At 39.4% G+C, this 20,190-nt stretch overlaps 1 protein-coding gene across 6 annotated transcripts in view; it reads left to right on the top strand.

The window, feature by feature from the left end:
* Nucleotides 1–20,190, top strand: part of PPP1R12A (protein phosphatase 1 regulatory subunit 12A) — a 190,562-nt gene that overhangs the window by 724 nt on the left and 169,648 nt on the right. The gene's annotated exons all lie outside the window — the stretch shown is intronic.

Genomic DNA, 20,190 nt, shown 5'->3' with positions numbered 1-20,190 from the left:
GCCTTCGCTCTCTGCCCAGCCACAGCTCTGTCACCAGGGGAAGGGGTGCTGGAAAGCCCGGCTCGTTTCTTCCCCCCCTCTTCTCTCTACGGGAGCTGGCTGGCTGCACCCACCTCTTTTTGGCCCAGGAGGACTGTTGTATTTTGCGGAGGAGAGCGCCTGGTTGGGCGGTTAGAACAGGGCCTTACTTTGCTGGGAGACGGGTGGTATTTGTGGGTCTCCGCTTCTTTCCCTCGCTGCGCTTGCAAAACTTGGGCTTGCTGGGGGAGTTTATTTCCTTGAGAGGCTTGGAAAAGGGGGGCATCGTTTGTCCCCCCCCCCCCCCCGATTGTGGTCAGAAGAGTACCCCCCCCCCCGTAGTGAAGGGGAGACTTAAAGGTGGCTATTCACTCCCACAGTTGGAAGGTTTAGGGTTTGCCACTACTGAATGGCTACCGTTTCCTGTACCCTTCCCCCCTAAATCGGTTGAAGTGTAAATAGGACTTGCTTATTCTCTTGTCTCCCCCTCTCCAGGCTTTGGTCTTATTCTCTAAAACTCGGTGTTAGCATCTGCTTTTCCTACTATTTAGTCTGTACTGTCTGCTATGAACTCCAGCTTTTCACTACTGATATCCAGTGTGTGTGCTTTTTCTTAAGTGTGGGAAGTTATAAAATCATTAGTGCAATAGTACTGGTTTGTTTGTATATTAAAAAAAAACTTTTAAAAAAGTAAGATGAAAAGAAAGCTGGTTGAAGTTTTTTTTCAAAATGGATGCTTTGTGCACTTTAAAGTTTTATATGAGCCTGATTGGAATCTCAAAATATTATCCAAATAAGGAAAGACTGTGGCAATCTGGACATAATGTGGGTTTGCTTGAATACTTTTGTGTTCTATTAACAGGCCAAAAGCAACAGTAACATTAATTCACTGAATATCAGAAAACCAAGAATAATCATTTTGACAGTTTGATTTTGGTTGTGAATGTAAGTTGTTCTGGTATTTCCATAAAGCCATAGTAATAAGGATTTTCTTTTGATTTGTATAGGAATCATCTTTATACAGCATACTTATTAGTTGTAGTGGTTCATTAATTGTGTGAAACACATTTCAAGTTAGTATGTATTAAAAATTATGCATTATGAAATAGGTATGAGAGAAGCCTCCCTGTTTCTGTGTTGCTTCAAGATAACTTGTTAACTGAAGATGACTTACGTGTTATGTATATCTTGTTTTTATTGCTGTGCAAGGTGCATAATCAGGCCTGTCTCCTAAATGAAAACTTCTCATGTGAAAAGGGTGTAATCACTTTAGAAAATTCATACAAATTTATTAATAGGTTATACTAAGAAGAAACCAATGAAGAATATATAGAATTTGCATGTAAGAGCCGTTGTGATACAGTGGCAGAGTACTGGCTTAGCACTGGAGGAGACCTGACTAAATCTCTACCATGAAGTTCACAAAGTGATTCAGGGCCAGTCATTCTCTCTGGGTGGCTGAGATGACAACAGTGGAGATGGAGAGAACCATCTATGCCCTTCTAAACTCCTTGGAGGAGGAGGGGTTGGATAAAGAATGTGATAATTAGATTACAACATATGGCTTTAATTGTATGTTGCCTTGAGCAGGATTTTGAAGAGGCAGCATAGAAATATTCTCAGTAAATAAGATGAAATTTCTGTAAAAGTTTTGCTCCCAAAATCAGCTGTTTCCCATCTTTCTGGAGAAATCATTGTATTGTATCTAACCACCTGTTAATGGTTAGATGCTGATCTGTTTTGTAAGCTTTAAATGATCCAAAATTAGATCTTTGTATAATGACAGTAAAAAGATGCTGTTGCTCTGCTATAACAGCAAGAAGGTAATAGGGGCAAAATAGTTGCTAGCAACTTCTTTGAAATAAGTTTATGTTTATTGTAGCTTTATTGAACATGGTTAGCTTTGTCAATCCTGTCAGGCTTATGCTGACAGCTTTCACACTTGGGGATTTGTTTACTTTATTTATGCCCTGCCTTGCTTCTCAATAGGGACCCAACCAAGCTTACAAAATTATATCTCTTCCATTTTATCCTCATGACAACCCTGTGGGATAGGTAAGGCTGAGAGTGGTGTCTGGCTCATAGGCATCCAGTGAGTTTTCATGACAGAATGGGGATTCAGACCAACAGCGTCCAGAGAAAACCGAAACCACACTGGCTCTGGATGGGAGATTTTGCATAAGATCTACCCATTTCTTACTCTGTTTGGCAGTGTTATCACTAAACATTGGGGAAGTTGGAGGCTTGAGTGTGTTACTTTGATTCTAAATGTGTGTGTTGACTTTAATGACCCTTTCCAGTTATAGTAAGATCATAGTCTTACTATTTTCTCTAAAATAGTTACTTTGTGGAATTGTTGGAGTAAGAAACTATATGTAGCATTTGCTACTTTTTATTTAAGGTGAATTTCCTGTGGTGGTGTCTGAGAGAAGTTTGTTCATGAGGTCTTGTCACTTTTGCTATGTAGGATTCTTTTGTTGGAAGAATCCGACTCCTGCACTTAATTCTGCAGTTTTGGCTGTATTATCAAATTAATTTATCCAGACCCCTGACAGAACAGAAATTGGAACTTTGTTGCAGCCATTGCTGGACAAAGGGTGTACCAGTTTGTGTTGGCATGTGTACTTCTGTTAAGATTCACTACACCATTATTAATAGAAATTGGTGTAGTAAGAATGATTGAGTTGTCTGTATCTTGCTTTTTCTGTGGCAGCAAGGCCAGAGCTTCAAACATAACACTTAAAAATATAAGTGTATGGCTTACAATCCTAATCAGAGTTCTACCCTACTAAGCCCTTCAGTTGATTTAGAAAGATATAACTCTGCTTAGGATGGTAGTGTGTTTTCAGTGCAGACGTGCAACACTGACTTAATGTGGAATGATTTAACTCTCACGGATGACTTCTTCTATTTAAGTATTTTTCTCTGTGCTGATAGCATAGCCTTAGTTGAAAGTGATGCTTATAATTTTTGAAGCTGTGTACAGAAAGTCAAAAGAATAATAAAAAGGGCTCTGGTAGGATGCTCCTGTAATTAAAACGTTATTGGTGGAGGACATTTCTTAATATTTTGCATGCTGGTGCTATCTTTTGAGGCAAAAATAAATTGTTCAGCTACTATGCCATTTTTCATTTATGTACCAGAATTTTCATGGACATCTGACACAAAGCTGCCTGATACTGAAACAGATCTTTGGTTCATCAAAGTCTATATTGTCTACCCGAACTGGTAGCAACTCTCCAGGGTTTCTGGTGGAGGTCCCTTATATTGCCTACTATGTGACTCTTTCAACTGGAAATTATTGGAGTTGAACCTGGGGCATTCTGCATGCCAAGCAGATGCTCTTATCACTGAGCCACAAACCATCTTCCTGTGGGATAGAGTTGTTGTGATAAAGAATACAAGTTTTTTCCCCCTTGGGTAGAAAAAAGAGACTTTCTCTTCACTGTTCACAGATGAGTAAGTACAATGGATACCAGATATGTCTCGTTTGTCACACTTATATGGAGTTGAGATCCTAACATAGGTTGTGATTTGATTTTATCTGAAAATTGTATTTTCCATTGAGAAGCTGCCCTGAGGCATGTTAAAACAGCATACTTGTCTATAGTGGCACATTGGCTTACAGTTGCAATTTTCTGCATGCTTTTAACAAAACTTTCAAGAGTACTTTTTTGGAGTTCTCAAAACAGATGATAAAAGTAGAGGTACAATTAAATGGTAAACACGCAAGAAATATAGCCACATAGTAAACAAACTGCCAATAACAGTGCAACAGTTTCACCCTTCTAGTGTCATTTAAGATGATAGATTTAGAAGAGTGTGATTCAGATTAGGGTTGTACTATAAAGGAGTCACTGAGGTTGACTTGGAATACAATTTTTATACCTTTGCAAAGGTAAAAGCAAAGCATTCCACAACCTAGGGGCTTCAGTGGCAAAGGCCCTACTAATGGGCATTGTTCTAATCTGGCCTAGAGAAGATGTGTAGAACATGACTGGATGTCCCATCTTGGGCTGTGATATAGCTTAATGCCAGAAGTGGCAGTCCTGCAAGTATTTGGATTTTGGGATATGTAGTTTTTTTTAAAGATTAAAACTGCAACCACGTTTATTGATTTATAAGATTTATATCCTCCTTCCACTTAAACACTTAGGGTAGTTTACAAGATAAAAATAAAGCAGTGACATAAATAAAAATAGCAATAAATTAAACCAAAATAATAAAAAAAAACAAATAGCAAAATGAACAAAATAAGCATCATCATCATTAGAACTGTGGAACCTAAAAGGCACCATAAATCAACAGTGTAAATTAAAACCTTAAGAAGGATGTCTTGTCAGGAATATGTGGGAAAATGGGTTTACAGATTTTTTTCTTAAAATCTTCTGGAGACTGGAAAACAACTGCCTTACCCAGGGGTCCTATCAGTGAGTCAGCCATTCAGAGAGTATCTGTTTGTTCATTTACTGTATTTCTGTACTGCTTGTTGTTCTTGCTTAAAGTGGTTTATAATAAAAGAAGCAAATTAAACTACAAGAAACCTGACATATCAGAACTTTAATAAAACTAAAACCAAGTCAGGAAAAAGCTATCTAAACAGTACAGCTTTACACTGCTTCATCAGCTGGAGAAGAGAAGTGGGAGCCCTTAGGTCAACTTGCAGTCATTCCATAAGACAGGACTACCATTTATGCACTTACCTTCTTTAGTGAGGAAAAGAGAACATACCTTGTTGTGAAGATGTTAGGGTTGTTCTGCATTCATACAAGGAGAGGCGATCCTTGAAGCAGGATGAACGTGGGTTGTAAACTGTGTTAAAGGTCAAAATGAGCGCTGTGTATGGGATCTGGCAGCAAGCAGGTAGCCAATACCGCTTCTGTAGTACTACAGTCATGGGTAACATGATTGGAACCTATTAATACATGGGCTACTGCATTCTGAATCCCTTGAACTGGGTTTGGAAATACCCATACAAAGCGCAGCATGTATTGGTTAAAGGCAGGGGTGGCCAAACTTGCTTAACACAAGAACCATATAGAATAAACATCAAATGTTTGAGAGCCGCAAGACACAAACTTCAGATGTTTGAGAGTCAAAAGTAAGCAAAATAGATTTGGGGGTGGAAGAGGTGGAAAGGAAGCAGCTTTAATTTTGAATGTGTTTGCCAAGCTGCTGGCAGGCTTGGTTTGGCGAACTGATTTAAAAAGAGAAATGCCTCCAGGGCAGCCGATAGGGTGATGGGGGTTTTGAGAGCTGCATAATATGTGTGAAATTGCCACATATGGCTTCTGAGCTGCAGTTTATTTATTTATTTATATGTATTTATATCCTGCCCGCCCCACTGAAGCAGGCTCAGGGTGGCTACCCCTGGTTAAAGGTATTCTTCCCACATCTGTGGGAGGACAAGGAGTCACTTTTTGTCCTAGGCAAGGCTTCCAAGTAGCTTAAGAAAAGTGCTATATAAAGTGCATTCCATCAGTTGATCTTGGGAGTTACTGAAACATGTATTTGTGTGCAAGGGCAGCCTTGTCTAGGAAGGGATGACAATAAGTGCAGGTGGTGAAAAGCACCTCTAGCAATGGTTTCAAACTGGTAATAAAAATAGCATGCTTGCTTCTAGAACTCATCTGGTTGGACAGGGAAGTAATCACCTTGTCTGATCATAACCTGACAGCAACTCCCATTGAACACGCTGGGGACTTAATTTTAAATAAATATGCATTATAAGCTATCAGTTTGTCTCCAGAATTTGTTTTGCCACCTGCTAACACTGCAAGCTATATGTTAAAGTATGCTGAAAACATTATGAGGTTATATAGTGTGCATTGACAGAATCCTGTAAATTTACATTGCGTGCCCTTTCATTTAGGACTACCTGATCTAAAGAGCCCCATGGCGCAGAGTGGTAAAGCTGCAGTACTGTAGTCCTAAGGTCTGCTCACGACCTGAGTTCAATCCCAGCGGAAGCTGGGTTCAGGTAGCTGGCTCAAGGTTGACTCAGCCTTCCATCCTTCCGAGGTCGGTAAAATGAGTACCCAGCTTGCTGGGGGGAAAGTGTAGAGGACTGGGGAAGGCAATGGCAAACCACCCCATAAAAAAGTCTGCCGTGAAAACGTCATGATGTGACATCACTCCAGAGTCGGAAACGACTGGTGCTTTCACAAGGGACTACCTTTACCTTTTTTTACTCTAAAAGTGGATTTAAATAATTGTTAGATTCAGAATTATAATACATTACAGGTCAGTAGAACTTGTAGAAGATCCATGTTGGAATTTGGAAAGGTGACTTGAAGCTTTTAAATTAAAACTTCAGGCACAAGCCAACAAAAGTTAAACATTTCCATTTATTTTAATAGGAGAACTGGACTTGAATCTTTCCTGTTGAAATAAATGGAATTTAGAAATAATTAATTATGGATAGATTGACAATTTTGTGAAATAACTACTATTGACAAAAAGTGTCAGCCTCAACTAAAATAAGTTTTAGCCAGACACCATTATATAGTCTAATAATAAAATGTGTCTCGCTGTGGATATTTAAATCTGTGGATCAGTGCCATTTGCACAGAAGTAATATTTTTCAACAACATTGGAGTCCCTGGAGGCTTGCAGAAAAATATGAAAGCTTTAAAAAATGAATGGAGGTTTTAAAATCCACCAAACTGAGGAGCATGTATGCAAGCGCAGATGAGTTTCCATCATCCAAAGGAACACCTCACCTCTGCAAGCCAGCTGGTATTCCAGCTTTCCCTCTGAGACTCGGCATAAAGAAAAGAAAAAGCTCTTGCTTCACTGCTCCCCTCTCTTGGTGTCCCCTTTTCTGTCTTCCCTTCCTTTTTTTCTGCCTTCAGGGTTGGCCAGCATACACACTGAGTGCTACTTTCAGCCTGTCAGAATACCTATCATACATGGGCAAGACTGTCTCCTTGTTGCTCAAGAAGAAACAGCCCCAAAGAAGCAACTACTCACTCCTTTCACTGCTGCTCCGCTATTCTTGCCTGCAGTTCACCTTCTCTTTCCACTTCTCACTGAGCCCACTTGTTTGGTATAAAGAGGGAGAGCACAGGAGCTGTTGTTGCCCCCTCTGCCAAGTTGGCAGTGTTAGAGGCAGGCGTGGATGTGGGAGTCATCGCTGTCCCCTGCTGAGCTAGCAGTGCTCAAGGCAGGGGGGCATTGGAGTTTTTGCTGCCCCCTGTTGAGCCGACAGTGCTGGAAGTGGGTAGAGCCAGGGTTCTTGCTGCCCACTGGTATCCAGATGGCAGTACTGGAGGTAGGCAGGAGAAAGAACAACATATGCTTTGTCATGGAAGCAGCCCATTGAGGGGAAGTGGCAGGGAAGAGGGAGGAAGCAAAGGCAGGGGGGATGGAATGCCTACTTCCTGCAGTTTTATTGAGGGTCCCTGCTTGTTTCTTTTAAATATTAAACAATTTCTCTGAGATCATAAGAAGACTAGAGAATTGGCTTCTGTAGCAGAGAGAATGGGATGCCCTTTGATTTGCTTATCAAAAGTTCATTGCCCAGTAAAGCTAAAAGTATTTGGTGTTGGGAAGTTGGTCTTGAGCAATGGAGTGAAACTGCATGTATACATTGGCATGTAAGGGTAAGAGACTGAAGCTAATCACTTATGCTCAGGACTACTTGAAGATTATTCTTCTTGAATAGCAATTGAAATCCTTGGTGCTAAATGTAGACTTGTTAACTTCTTAGTTTAATTTATATAAGTCTTGACTAGACTTCTGTGGATAAACTATAGAAGAAACTTGAGTTTTACTTCCACACTTGATACTCACAACATCAGTGTGAGAGATCAGTATGCCAGATCTGAATGCCTGTTGGTGTGGTCCAGATTATCTTTATTGTGAAGGCTGTGCTTGTCCAAGAAAGTAAAATCTCTTATGTGTTGGTTATAAACTTTGTGGAAGTTTTAATGTTATACAAATTCCAGTAAGAATGTAGAGTAGCAAGATAACGAATCAAGTGGGGATTGGCTGAGTGTTGGAAGTTAATGTTTTATAGATAATTCTGAACAAAATTGCAAGTGATTATTCCATTATCTATTTTAGTCCAAAAGTAAGTGGTATTAAAGTCTTCTATAGAGGCATGTTTTCAGTGCAGTCTTATGCACTATCAGTTCCAGAATGTATGACTGTAAAATAACATTTCTTAAATACAGGCCAGTGGAGTCTGTATTTCCCAGGAGTGGCCAAACTTGCTTAACACTAGAGCCCCATAGAAGAAATGTCAGATGTTTGAGAGCCACAAGGCGTGAACATCAGATGTTTGAGAGAAGGAAGGACTGCAAATATATGGGGGAGAGGAGGTGGAAAGAAAGCAACTTTAACTTTAAATGCATTCTCCAAGCAGCTTGCTGGCTTAGCTTAGAGAAGTGATTTAAAGAGAGAGATAAAAGCTTTATCCAAGCTGGCCAACGGGGCAGTGGGGGCTTCAAGAGCCACACAATATGTGTGAAAGAGCCACATGTGTCTCCTGAGCCTCAGTTTGGCCACTCCTGGTATTTCCTAATTCTGATGAAGTATAGACAATCATTTATTTTAATGGCAGGCACTATTTTTGACAAATATGCATTTGTGGAGCTTGCCCAGTTAGGATCTTGAACACCTGCCTGACTTGCATAATTTACCATTCTTCATGTCATTACCAGTGCATTCCATGGCTATATCTTTGATATTTTTTTTTTTGCATTATGTATCTCAAAAACTCAAGTGCCCTTTGAGTTAATGAAGGTTCTTTTCAAGCTACCACGTAGAGTTACCAGGTCTGTTTTGGAAAATACTCTAGGGGTGATCTGGGAGAGGGTGAGGTTTGGGGAAGGGAGGAGCCTCAACATGAAACCATGCCATGGAGTCCACCCTTCAAAGCAGCCATTTTCTCCTGGAGAGCTGATGTCTGCCAGCTGGAGATCAGTTGTAAAAGCGGGAGACCTTTAGGCCCCACCTGGAGGCTGGCAACCCTACTACCAAGTCATTTCACAGAACTTTAACTTTAAATGTTACTTTTCCTTCCTTTTGTCTTAAATTGTGTATGGGGGTAAATTCTTGGTGTGTATTCTTGTAATGTTCAGAGGATGGATCTAATAAAAAAAGTTTAATGTTGACTGTTCTCTGTGGGATGCAAATACAGAAAGTGGTAGCCAAAGCATCACTGACCTTTTGAATAAACAAACAGACAAAAAAAATACAAAATGCTGGATGTCTTGACTGATTTTGTTCTATATGCCAAACACAAAACACTGCCAGTGCTACACACAGCCAGATCTTGGTGGGGAGCAAAAGCACAGGGCAGGCATGATGTCTGTAATAACTGGCTTCCCTGAGTTGGTGAAAATGCAAAGGCTAGAATATGAAAGTGAGTAGATGAAAGAGGGCTGTGAATGGGGAGTGGGTGATCACTTAGGGGGTAAGTGGATGGTTGTAATATTTGTAGTGAAATTAGAAGCATAGCATAGCAGTGGAGAAGAGGTTTGAGGAAAACTTTGTCAGAGTGTGATTATTGCGAATATTCTGGAATATTACAGTATTTATGGTAGAATATTTTTTTATCACAGTATGTGTTTAAAAAGCATGGCACTTGGCTTGCAGCAGATCTTTTTATTAAATTCAACAATGCATTCTGTTTTGGTTTGAATTGATTTGGTTAACTGAATTACTATATATATATATATATATATTCTTTTGGCGTTGTGTATTAAAATATGTGAAAATGGCCCTGATATTTTTCAAAACGTGATTTGCAAAAACTTAATTATCATTCCTCATCTCCTTTGTTCAGCATAATGGGTAAAGGTAGAATGTTCACTTAGTTTTACTGTAATAAGCTTAAATACTTCCTTAAAGACTTTGTATTATGCAGCTAATTCTGCCTTATAATTGAAAGTGGAAATTCAAGAACTTTGTATTTAAAAAGCTAGAAAGTAGTATACCCAGTGTTACAAATTCATACTAATTTGTTTTAGTAATATTGACTGCTGAAACTATTTCGTTTACCAGCTGGGTAGCTGTACACTTAATTCATGGACTCTGCATACACATGCTTTACAAAATTGGAGGCACATGAATACTCATTTGAAGATTTGCAGCTTCCTTTGCATTGTTTACATAATATGTCACATCATTACATGTTATATTTCTGAAGCCCTTATTAACATAGTTATGTTTATCTTTGTTTTGTTGTTCTGGCTTAACCATAAAAAGGCAAACTCAAGTAGAACTGCAAGACTATAGGACTCCTAGTAAGCAGTGCATGTTCTGATGCTATCTGGTGGGTGGAGACATTCCAAGTTGTCATGTATTACTAGATACATTCCTGAAATGACAGTCAGTGGAAACTGTGGATAGAATAGAAGCATTTCTCAGCTGTCACCTTTTTAGTAGTCTCTTAAAGTGTATTGCTAGGGGAAAAAATGGGAAAAAGAAGATTAACTCATTGTAACACAAGTTTGTGAATATTAAGACTATTCTTATAATGTAATAGGTGTCACAGTATTCTGAATATTGCCAGTAAATGGAAATTTTTAAGAATTCCAGTGAATGGTATGAATGTGAGAGAGAGTCGATGTTTTAAAATCGGAAGTTAAGCACAGAATGAGCATTCCCATTGCAGCACAGGAACATAATTGTTAAAGCTAGTAGGCAAGTAAAAAAGAAATATGTGTAGTGAACAATATGAACTTGCAGATATTCGATTTTCTTGTATCTGCTTATTCAAGTGCTTGACATGGATGTATGAATACATGTAGGTGGTTCTAGTTAAAGCCTTGCAGTTAACTATTCATCTAGGCAAGTGTGATGGACTGCACTTTTAAGAAACTTAGAAGTGCTGTGCAAACAGCTGAAGTACTGCAAAGAGTTAATTCTACACAGAAACAGAGAGCCTTGACTGACAGGCTGTTTCAAGAGATCTGATTGGTTAGCATCAGTTGAGCAGAGAGAGACTGTAGACCTGAATGCTGAGGGGATTTCTTTCAGAATTCAGCCCTGACTGAGATCAGTTTAACACAGACAGGATAACTGAAGAAAGTTGGCAAGGACAAGTGGGTAGTTAGATGGTGACTCCCATTTGGGTGAAGGAAAGGAGATAGATCTTCTAGTGAGAGAAGGAATTTCCCTACCGAATCTAAATAGGGTGATAGCCCTGAAAAGTACATTGATCCCTGGTCTGGTGTGGTCAGAAACTGCCTTTAGAGACCTTAAGAGTAAGTTAAAACCTGAAGATGAGTAGTGGTGTTTCAAGAGATGGGGTTTGGGTACTGAAAAGAGTGTACCAGCCTTCTGGAAACCAAAATAGTCAGAAAATATCCAGTGTGTTAGAGTGTTTAGAAAACAGCGGAACTAGATTAGTTGCTTAAGATAAAGATTTTGACTCTGAATAGCTTTCGAAACTCTCATTAGATTGAAATATAAGAATTAAAGTCTGCACATGTACTGATTTTACCTCAGAGTTATCTGTATTGAGTTACCTCAGAAATGTTACCCTGATTTTACCTTACCTTTCCCTTCTATGCTGAATAAAATATTTTGTTAATTTGGAATATAAAAAAACCTCCTTGAGTGCTATTTAAGTGATATAAGTCAAATGGGGCTCCGATTCCTTCCCTAAGGTTCCTGGGCTGAGCAAACAGTCAAAATATTATACTGCGACAGGGTGGGACAGCCAGAATTCTTTAGGAAAGAAGAAAACAGACAGGTAGGGTGGCTCAGTCACAAAAGGGAAAGAAAAATGGAGGGTAAATCCTGCCTCTGAGGGAGGGAAGTTGATGGGAGCATCATATACTGTTGCTTCTGGATAAGTAATTAATATCCTTGTTGTGCAGTAGTGTTACTGAAAAACTTATAACTTTGCAATACTTGTCTGGAATGGTATTCTGTTTGTTAAAAGTTTATAACACAAATTCAGATAGAAATCGTTGGTAGTCCTTTTGAAGCATATAAATGTTGACTAATGCTTTGTTGCCTGTTCTGAATAAATAGGGGATGATGAGATTCCAAAAAGATAAAAATTTACTTTGTACAGGAAAATGAGAGAATGGAGATAAGGTACAAATCAGCTAGATAAATATTTAATTAGGAAAACTTGCATTTATATATGTTCACAAAACTAAAATTGTTATTTGTGTCTTCCTTTTTTGTTAGAATTGTTGTTTTAATTGTCAGTTTAATCTAGAATTTGAAAGTGATTCTCTGACGAATGAAATTGAAAGTGTGTGACCCAGTGACCTTTGTGGAAGAGAGCTAAGTCTGTTGAAATAGATCCAAGTGGGCAGCTGTGTTGGTCTGAAGCAGTAGAACAAAATTTGAGTCCATTGGCACCTTTAAGACCAATAATGGTGTCTGAGGAAGTCTTTGTGCACACAAAAGCTCACATCTTGAGTAAAACTTTGTTGATCTTAAAGGTGCTACTGGGCTCAAAATTTGTTCTGTTGAAATAGACGAGTGGACAATTCTCTCCATAGCATATAATACTGGTGTTTGGATATGGTAAAATTAGCATTACTAGTTTTAAGAGCCTTTAGTGTTTTCCCCCTGAAACTTAAACTATAGAAGGGAAATACATGGTATATTGTCTTTTATTTTTTACAAACGTTATTCCAATAAAATAATTTCCCCTCAAAATTTAAATTTGTTTCAATGTAATACTTACACTATACTTGATTTATCTCTTTCCTAGTCAAATAGTTTAGTTCAAGTATTTGTTGCTCTAGAGACATAAAGTTAGCATAGAATATTGAAGTCTTGTGCACTAAATGTAAGTTAAAATAAGTGTGCCATCGGATTCTGTTCTGTTTATGAGATTCTTCTAATTCTGACTTTTTTGGGGGGGAAACCCAGATTACTGTGGGCACTAAGTGTGCAGCTGCAAAGCACAATTAATCCACTGGTGCTTTAGGATGACAAATTTATTATGAGCTTAATTGTTGCATGTGATGAAGTGATTCTGATCAATTTGTTTAAACTTAAGTTTGTTAGTTTTAAGGGTGCCACAGGAATCTTTAGATTATGTAGATTTTCCTTCTATTTGAAAATGTCAGGCCTTTACTCAAAGTCTCCTTTTATTTTCTCTTCGTTTTCACTGTTTACTTGCTGTAACTGCATTTTTTCCATGCCCTTTTTGGGAGCTATTTCATTCTTTGGACAGTGTGAATTGTGATACCATGATTAAGATCTGGATAGGAAAGTGGTACATCTCTTAGAAAAGGTTTGCATTCTGCTAGTGAAGATTGCAATTGCTGTAATGGTTTCAAGAGATTCATTAGCAGTATGAGTTTGTCTTAAGCATATGAAATTATAAGATTTTTAAAAGAGTTTTTATCTTGAGTGTATGAAACTTCCATAAGCAGACTTTTGCAAGCAGTTCCCCTTTTAGATTGTCTAGCCAGAAACTTAAAACTCATCTTTAAATAGCCAAACTGGGTATGTGGAAAACAGGATACCATAATTAATAGCATACTGTAAACTGTTCAAAATAGATACTTTTATTTTTTGAGAAATGTCCCAATTTATCAAAAGCTCTCTGTGAGCTTGATGTTAAGTTTTTAGTGACATATAACATGGCCTGTTAGCTTCAGTGTTAATAGTTACACTTCTGCTATCAGCTAGTGGTACAGGGGTATGCTCTGTGACATACTCTTTAGTGGAGTAACCAGTACAGTGTGGTTGTTCAGTTATCAGTTGAAATGCAATCGGAAATAATTGCCTCACTTTTGCTTTGTATCCTGTCAACTACTTGTCTTGTTCTCCTTTTTCTCAAATGTATGAACATCAGTAAACATTCAGGATTACATTGCCTTTCCTGTGACTAAAGATTAGTATTTTAGAAGGCTGATTTCAGAATTTTCAAGCATTGTAATAGTAATAAGAAAATGTGCCTTTAATCAAGTGAATATAAACCATTTAGATACTCTTTTAAAAACAGAGATTATATCACCAAGCGTGAAATCATGTGCAGGATCCATGCAGCCTGTCTGTATAATGGGAGTTCATGCAGCTTTGAGTGTGTTTTAAAGAGAAGCAGCAGGAAAATTTTGCTACATAGCTTCCTTCTAGAGTGTAATTGGATCTTTTAAGTGGAAGTGAAAAATCTCCAAATTTCTAATGCTCTTGGGAAACTGCTTGCATATATGAGGAAAGGGGCTGTTGGTATCTCTGACATTTAATTTATATTTTGAATTTTTAAGGTTAATATCCCTTTGTATTTGAAAAGGTATACAAATCAATTTAACACTAAAATAACTTTCAAGTACGTCAAAAACATTTTCATAAGTAAGTTTGGGATAGTTTGCAATTTAAGCAAACCAATGTGCAGAGAAAAGCTGATTTTTTGTCTTCTTGACCAAACTTACTTATCATGCACAGGTTTTTTTGGGGGGGGGGGTGCGTGCAAAAATTTACATTACAGACCTGTGAGGTTGAGTATAGCAGTTAGAGTTTTGAATCTGGGAGACCCTGATTTGAATTCCTGATCTGCAGTGGAAGCTTGTTGGTCACTTTGGGTTAGTGGCACACAGCCTAAGTTACAACAATGTAAGCTGCTTTGGGTCCCTGTGGGGGAAAAAAGCAGTGTATAAATGAAGTAAATAAAGAATTAGCTCCAGTTGAAGCTCATTTAAATTAATTGATTTAAACTGGAGTATCTTGGCATAGGGTTGCAGTATTAGTGTGTCAGCAGTTTTCAGTGTTTGTTTACATTTCAGGAGAAAAACCAATGTAGATGAAGTACATGCTAATATGATTCCAATAAAAATAATCTCCACATAAAGCTTTGCATTTGCTTCAATGTAACATAGGGCACACCTGATTTCTCTTTTTCCTACTTTAGTTCAAGAATGTATTGCTATTTGCTCATAACATTATGTGTTGTTTAGAACACTGGAAGATTTGGGTTCATATTTTCTGGAGTACACATATCATTGTTAGCAGAATGCATACTTAGATGCAGGCAAGACCTGGTTTTGGAGTTCCGGTTGTACTGACAAACCATAGTTTACATTGCTTTCTGCCTTAATAACTTTTGACTAGAATTCCTGGATGCTATCCCAAAATGCTTACTCTTGGCTGATAATTAAGGAAGCATCACTTCATGTTCAGATCTATTACTATTGATTGAGCACCTAACCGGAATAGAGAAGTCATAGAGTTACCTCCTGAGAGATTTTGTTGGTTGCTCATGGTAGGGCTGAGTGCCAGGGATGGTCTTTCAAAGTTGTGTTTTGCAATATTCTCTTACCACTTTCACAGTAGCTGTGGCCACCTCTATAACTGTATTTCTTAAATGCTTTTGGGAACCTTTCTAAGAGAAATCACAGATTATACATGAATGATTTGCAGTTAACTGATCTGGTCTCCAGATGGTCACTTGAACTTAAACAGTATTGGGTTGGGGAGAAAACTGCACCGTGAATTTGTGACAAGGAAATACTTGTCTACCAGTGTGCTTTTATTTGCTGCTTATGCTGCATTGTCTTTGGTTGAGTCGCTTGAAAGAGTAAAGCAGTGTCTCAAAGCATGGGGTTCTTTTGTTCGTGTGTGATGCTAAATAGTTCTGTTACCACTCTTTGCAAAATTTTCTGTGAAAACTGATACTAATCTAGGTTTATTTTCTGTGTTTTTAAAAGTGTGTGGAATCATGCTGTGCCATTCGAGAAACAGTGCATGTTTTTCTCCTTCCTGGGTGCTGGAAAAGGTTCTGGATCAGTAAAGGCAGGGCTTCTTTTTCACTTGGTTTAGATGCTAGATGTGCTGCAGTTGATAGCTGGAGTTCTTTATCCAGTTGGCTTACATATCCATGTATTCAGAAGTTTCCATCCTTTGCTCTTTGGTGTAAAGCAGGCATTTTGGTGTTGTTGTTTCCACAATTTCCCATAATTTCTATAAGTGAAATAATTTCTCATCATTGAAAAAGCGACTAAATCTTCTTTTATTCAATTGTTATCCTTATATGATAAATTTCACTAGATGGCCTTATGTTAAGTTCCATCTTTCTACCTCAGGCTCCTCTTCCCTCATTTGCAATATCAAGAGAAAACTACCAAAAGCATTGACAATTCCTGAAGTTTGTTGTTGGTGTCTAGTGAACCTTAGCCTTAAACTATTACAGAGTTTAAAAGGAGGAGAAGGGAAAGGGGGAGTCAGCCCTTAAAAAGAAATGCCTTGGAAATCTGTTGGACAGAGCTAATTTGTTGCTAGAGGATGAGCTAAGCTGCAGAGTTCAGTCACTGCAAGCTTTCCCGTGGTCGGGAACTTTTGCTAAAGGCAGGCTGATGGCTATGCTTGATGGGGTGGCTATTCCACTAGAGCCCCTTAGTTTAGTTTAGGCTTAGTTTTACATTCAGCTGAATAGTATGTTTTTTATTAGAAAAAACAATCAATGTACATGTTGTTTTACAGAGTACAAGAAGGCAAAGTCCCTGCTCTGAAGAGCATGCAATCTAAAATTTGAGATAAGAAAGATGACAAAGAGAGAGAAGTGAAGACAGAGGTGGGGGAAACTGGAGAAGAATGTGTGTGCTTATTCCAATTTAGTTCCTGTAGAAGAGGGGAACTAATAAGTTGTGTGAAAGCTTTCAAGTTTTTCCTGTGCTGTGCTTATTCAGGAAAACATTCTGATATGCAACAAAACATTTTACTCCCCGTGTAAAAGAAGATGAAGACGAAGCAACTCTGCACCTTATTCAGAAAGGCATTCCAGAGCCTTGGGCCAACTCTTCACAACCAATTCCAGGGCCTGACCTGCTGAATTAAGGTTGCCAACTGGTGCAGAGAAAAATGTTCTGTCTTTTTAATAGAGGGTTAATGTGTGCTTTTTATGACATAGACGCCAATAACCTCACCTGATAAATAGTGTCTCATTAATTCTCTACTAAAGGATAAGGGAATTTTCACCAGGCCAGTTGGTAACCCCATTTATAACTTAGAGAGAACATTGAACTTGCTTAATATGACAGATAAATATTTTGTTTGACATGGATTAGTCTGGACTTCTTTTTGTGTCAAACCAATTTTATTATTGCAATGTATTGTAACAATATTTATAGAGAAAAAGCTAAAAAAAGGCACTAAAGCAAAAATAATATCAATACATCACTTTTCACCCCTTCCATCTCCCTTGCTTTGACCCCTGCCAGTGTTTACTTAAATTGCTAAAAATACAAGGTAATATCTCTTAAAAAATGGTTGATTTTAAGAGATGTTTTGAGTCAGCATGTCTCTGCTGAATGGACTTGAGAACTGGTGCCTAGTGAGTACTCTAACCTGGGAACTCACAGCCAAAGGAGATTATTGCACTGAAGAGCCATTGCCAATCTGAGTAGACCTGGAGGCGGGGGGAGAAGCTTGCAATACCCAGCCATTTCATGTTTTCCTAAGCCCAGAGCATTTTATACTTTTGGTTTCTATATTTAGTTTCTGCTGTGATCCTTGTGTTTTTTCTTGATGCTTTATTTTTAAAATTGCTTTGCCAAATGCCATTAATCCCCCACCTTTCCATTTTAAACAAAACATCACAAGAGTTTTAAGCATGTTTGTGTTATAAATAAGAAATAATATATTTAATTGTGTTTCTCTGTATCTTTTATGAAGTTTATAACTCCAGTACCTGGCATTACATTTTATGATATGCATGGCCTGGCCCCACAAAGTCCCATTTATGTCAGATCCAGTCCTTGTAACAAATGAGTTCGACAACCCTGCTAAAGACCATTAACTGTTGTTTTCTGCCGATCTTTATTTGTGTGGAGCTTTATCTGGTTCCCATTTTTGTCAGTCGAATAAGTTTTTTTCTGTGATAATGTTAAGAGATTTGGTTTCAGAAACACACCTAACAGTCAGTGGACTGAACTGCAGAAGTCTCCAAACCAAAGGTGGCAGCAGTCTACTTCCTGTCTCTAGGGATCATGGGAAGGAGATATGTTCTCCTCTAGTTCAAATAAATGGAACCTTTGTGGTTAAGTGCAGTGTTCCATTTTTGCACAGGCAGGTTCAGAAGTTCCCATTGCTTCAGTAGTTCTCCCTAGATTTGTTTCTTTCCCCATGCATAGTTACCAGCCCCTATAGAAGTCCCTTTTCTATGAAAGCTGTCTGCACCACACTGAGACATTGTCCATCCTTGCCAGTCAGGTTTTCAATGCACCTTATGTGTGCTAGCAGCACAGTTTTCCTTCTCCCTGACAATTCTTATTTCGCAAGCGGATGGGGGCTTTGGGTAACTGATGGAAGATGAGCGGACCTGGGTGGAGAGAAGGCAAAATGATGAGAAGGGTCTTTTAAACCTGCCTTTTCTGGCTTGTTTCTCACTGTGATGCATCTTATGTTCTTGCTTTTTTGTTCTGCTGCCCATGGTCTGGTGAAGTTCATAATTCTTTATTCTTCCTTCTGTTGTTTGGATATGTATGATGGTCTGGCAGCTCAGAGGGTCTTCTGCCTTCTTGGGGTTAAAGGTGAATCCCAGGACTAGGAAGCTGAAGACCATGGCACTAGAGCGCGTACAACAGAACAGGTTAAGTATTGTTTAAAGAAAGCTGCTGTTTTCATTTTATGACAAATTTTACCTGTAAAATGAAGACTTTTGTACTTAAGTCATATTTATTTATTTAGGCAATTTTCTTTTCTCCCTAATGGGAACCAAAGCAGCTTCCAAAAAGTTTAAATGAAGTTTAAACTGTGGCGGCTGTGAAACCTACCACATGCTTTCTTGATCTTTGCCCATTGTGGTCGGTTAAAACGTGTGTTGATGAAGTACGGATCCTCCTGAAGGAGATTATCAATCTGTCTTTGTCAACAGGGACTTTCCCAGAGGGGTTGAAGGAGGCAGTGGTCTGTCCTTTTCCTTAAAAACATCTTTGGATCCTGTGGTTCTTACAAACTACCACTCAGTATCCAATCTGCCATTCCTGGGCAAGGTAGTGGAGAAGGTGGTGGCGACACAACTCCAGGTGTTCTTGGAGGATGCTAATGTCCTAGATCCCCTCCTGTCTGGCTTCACCCTCCTCATGAGACAGAGATGGTGCTGGTTGCCTTGGTGGATTATCTCTGGAGAGATCTGGATTGAGGCGGATTGGCCTCAGTGTGTTGACTCATTGCTATGATGTGTTGACCCATTGCCTCACCAATGTGGGGATACAGGGGCTTGCCTTACAGTTGCTGGTTTCCTTTCTCCAAGGTTGGGGACAGAAGGTGGCACTTGGGGGGGGGATTATCCTAATGATACCCACTAGAATGTAGTGTGCTGCAGGTAGTGATTCTCTCCCCAGCGTTCTTCAATGTCTACATGTGCACTTTTGCCCAGATTATTTGGTGGTGTGGGCTTGGGGTATCACCAATATCCAGCTCTATCTACTTATGATGGTTGCTTGGACTCAGCCCCTGAGTAGCTATGCAGAGCATTACAAGCGTTACAAGCTGTGGCTGGATGGTTACAGTCGAGCTGGCTGAAGCTGAACCCATCGAAGACAGAGGTCCTGCCCCTGGGCTGTGGGGGACCTGGGCTGTAAGGGACCAGGATTGGGAATCGGGCTCCCATCCTTTGATGGGGCACCATTGGTGCCAATGTCATGGGTGAAGGGCATGGGGGTGGTCCTGGAACACCTCTTTGACTATGGAGGCCCAGACCTTCCAGGTCTGCCTTTTTCCATCTGAGGCAGATAAGAGCATAATAGAAGCCATGTTGGATCAGGCCAATGGCCCATCCAGTCCAACATTCTGTGTCACACAGTGACCAAAAAAAACAGTTGCCATCAGTGGGGCCAAGACACCAGAAGCCCTCACCCTGTTGTCCCTCCCAAGCACCAAGAATACAGAGCATCACTTGCCCCAGACAGTTCCAACAATATGCTGTGGCTAATAGCCACTGATTGACCTCTGCTCCATATGTTTATCCAATCAGGCAGTGGGTCCCGTGTCTTGCCCCCCGTGACCTGGTTATGATGTCCCATGCTAAGAAGAAGATGATGATATTGGATTTATATCCCGCCCTCCATTCCAAAGAGTCTCAGAGCGGCTCACAATCTCCTTTACCTTCCTCCCCCACAACAGGCACCCTGTGAGGTGGGTGGGGCTGGAGAGGGCTCTCACAGCTGCTGCCCTTTCAAGGACAACCTCTGCCAGAGCTATGGCTGACCCAAGGCCATGCCAGCAGGTGCAAGTGGAGGACTGGGGAAT

This window comes from Heteronotia binoei, chromosome 8 (genome assembly GCF_032191835.1).
Source record: "Heteronotia binoei isolate CCM8104 ecotype False Entrance Well chromosome 8, APGP_CSIRO_Hbin_v1, whole genome shotgun sequence".
NCBI classification, from domain to species: domain Eukaryota; kingdom Metazoa; phylum Chordata; class Lepidosauria; order Squamata; family Gekkonidae; genus Heteronotia; species Heteronotia binoei.
The sequence above is the reverse complement of the archived record's forward strand: the minus strand, read 5'-3'. Positions and strand labels throughout refer to the sequence as shown.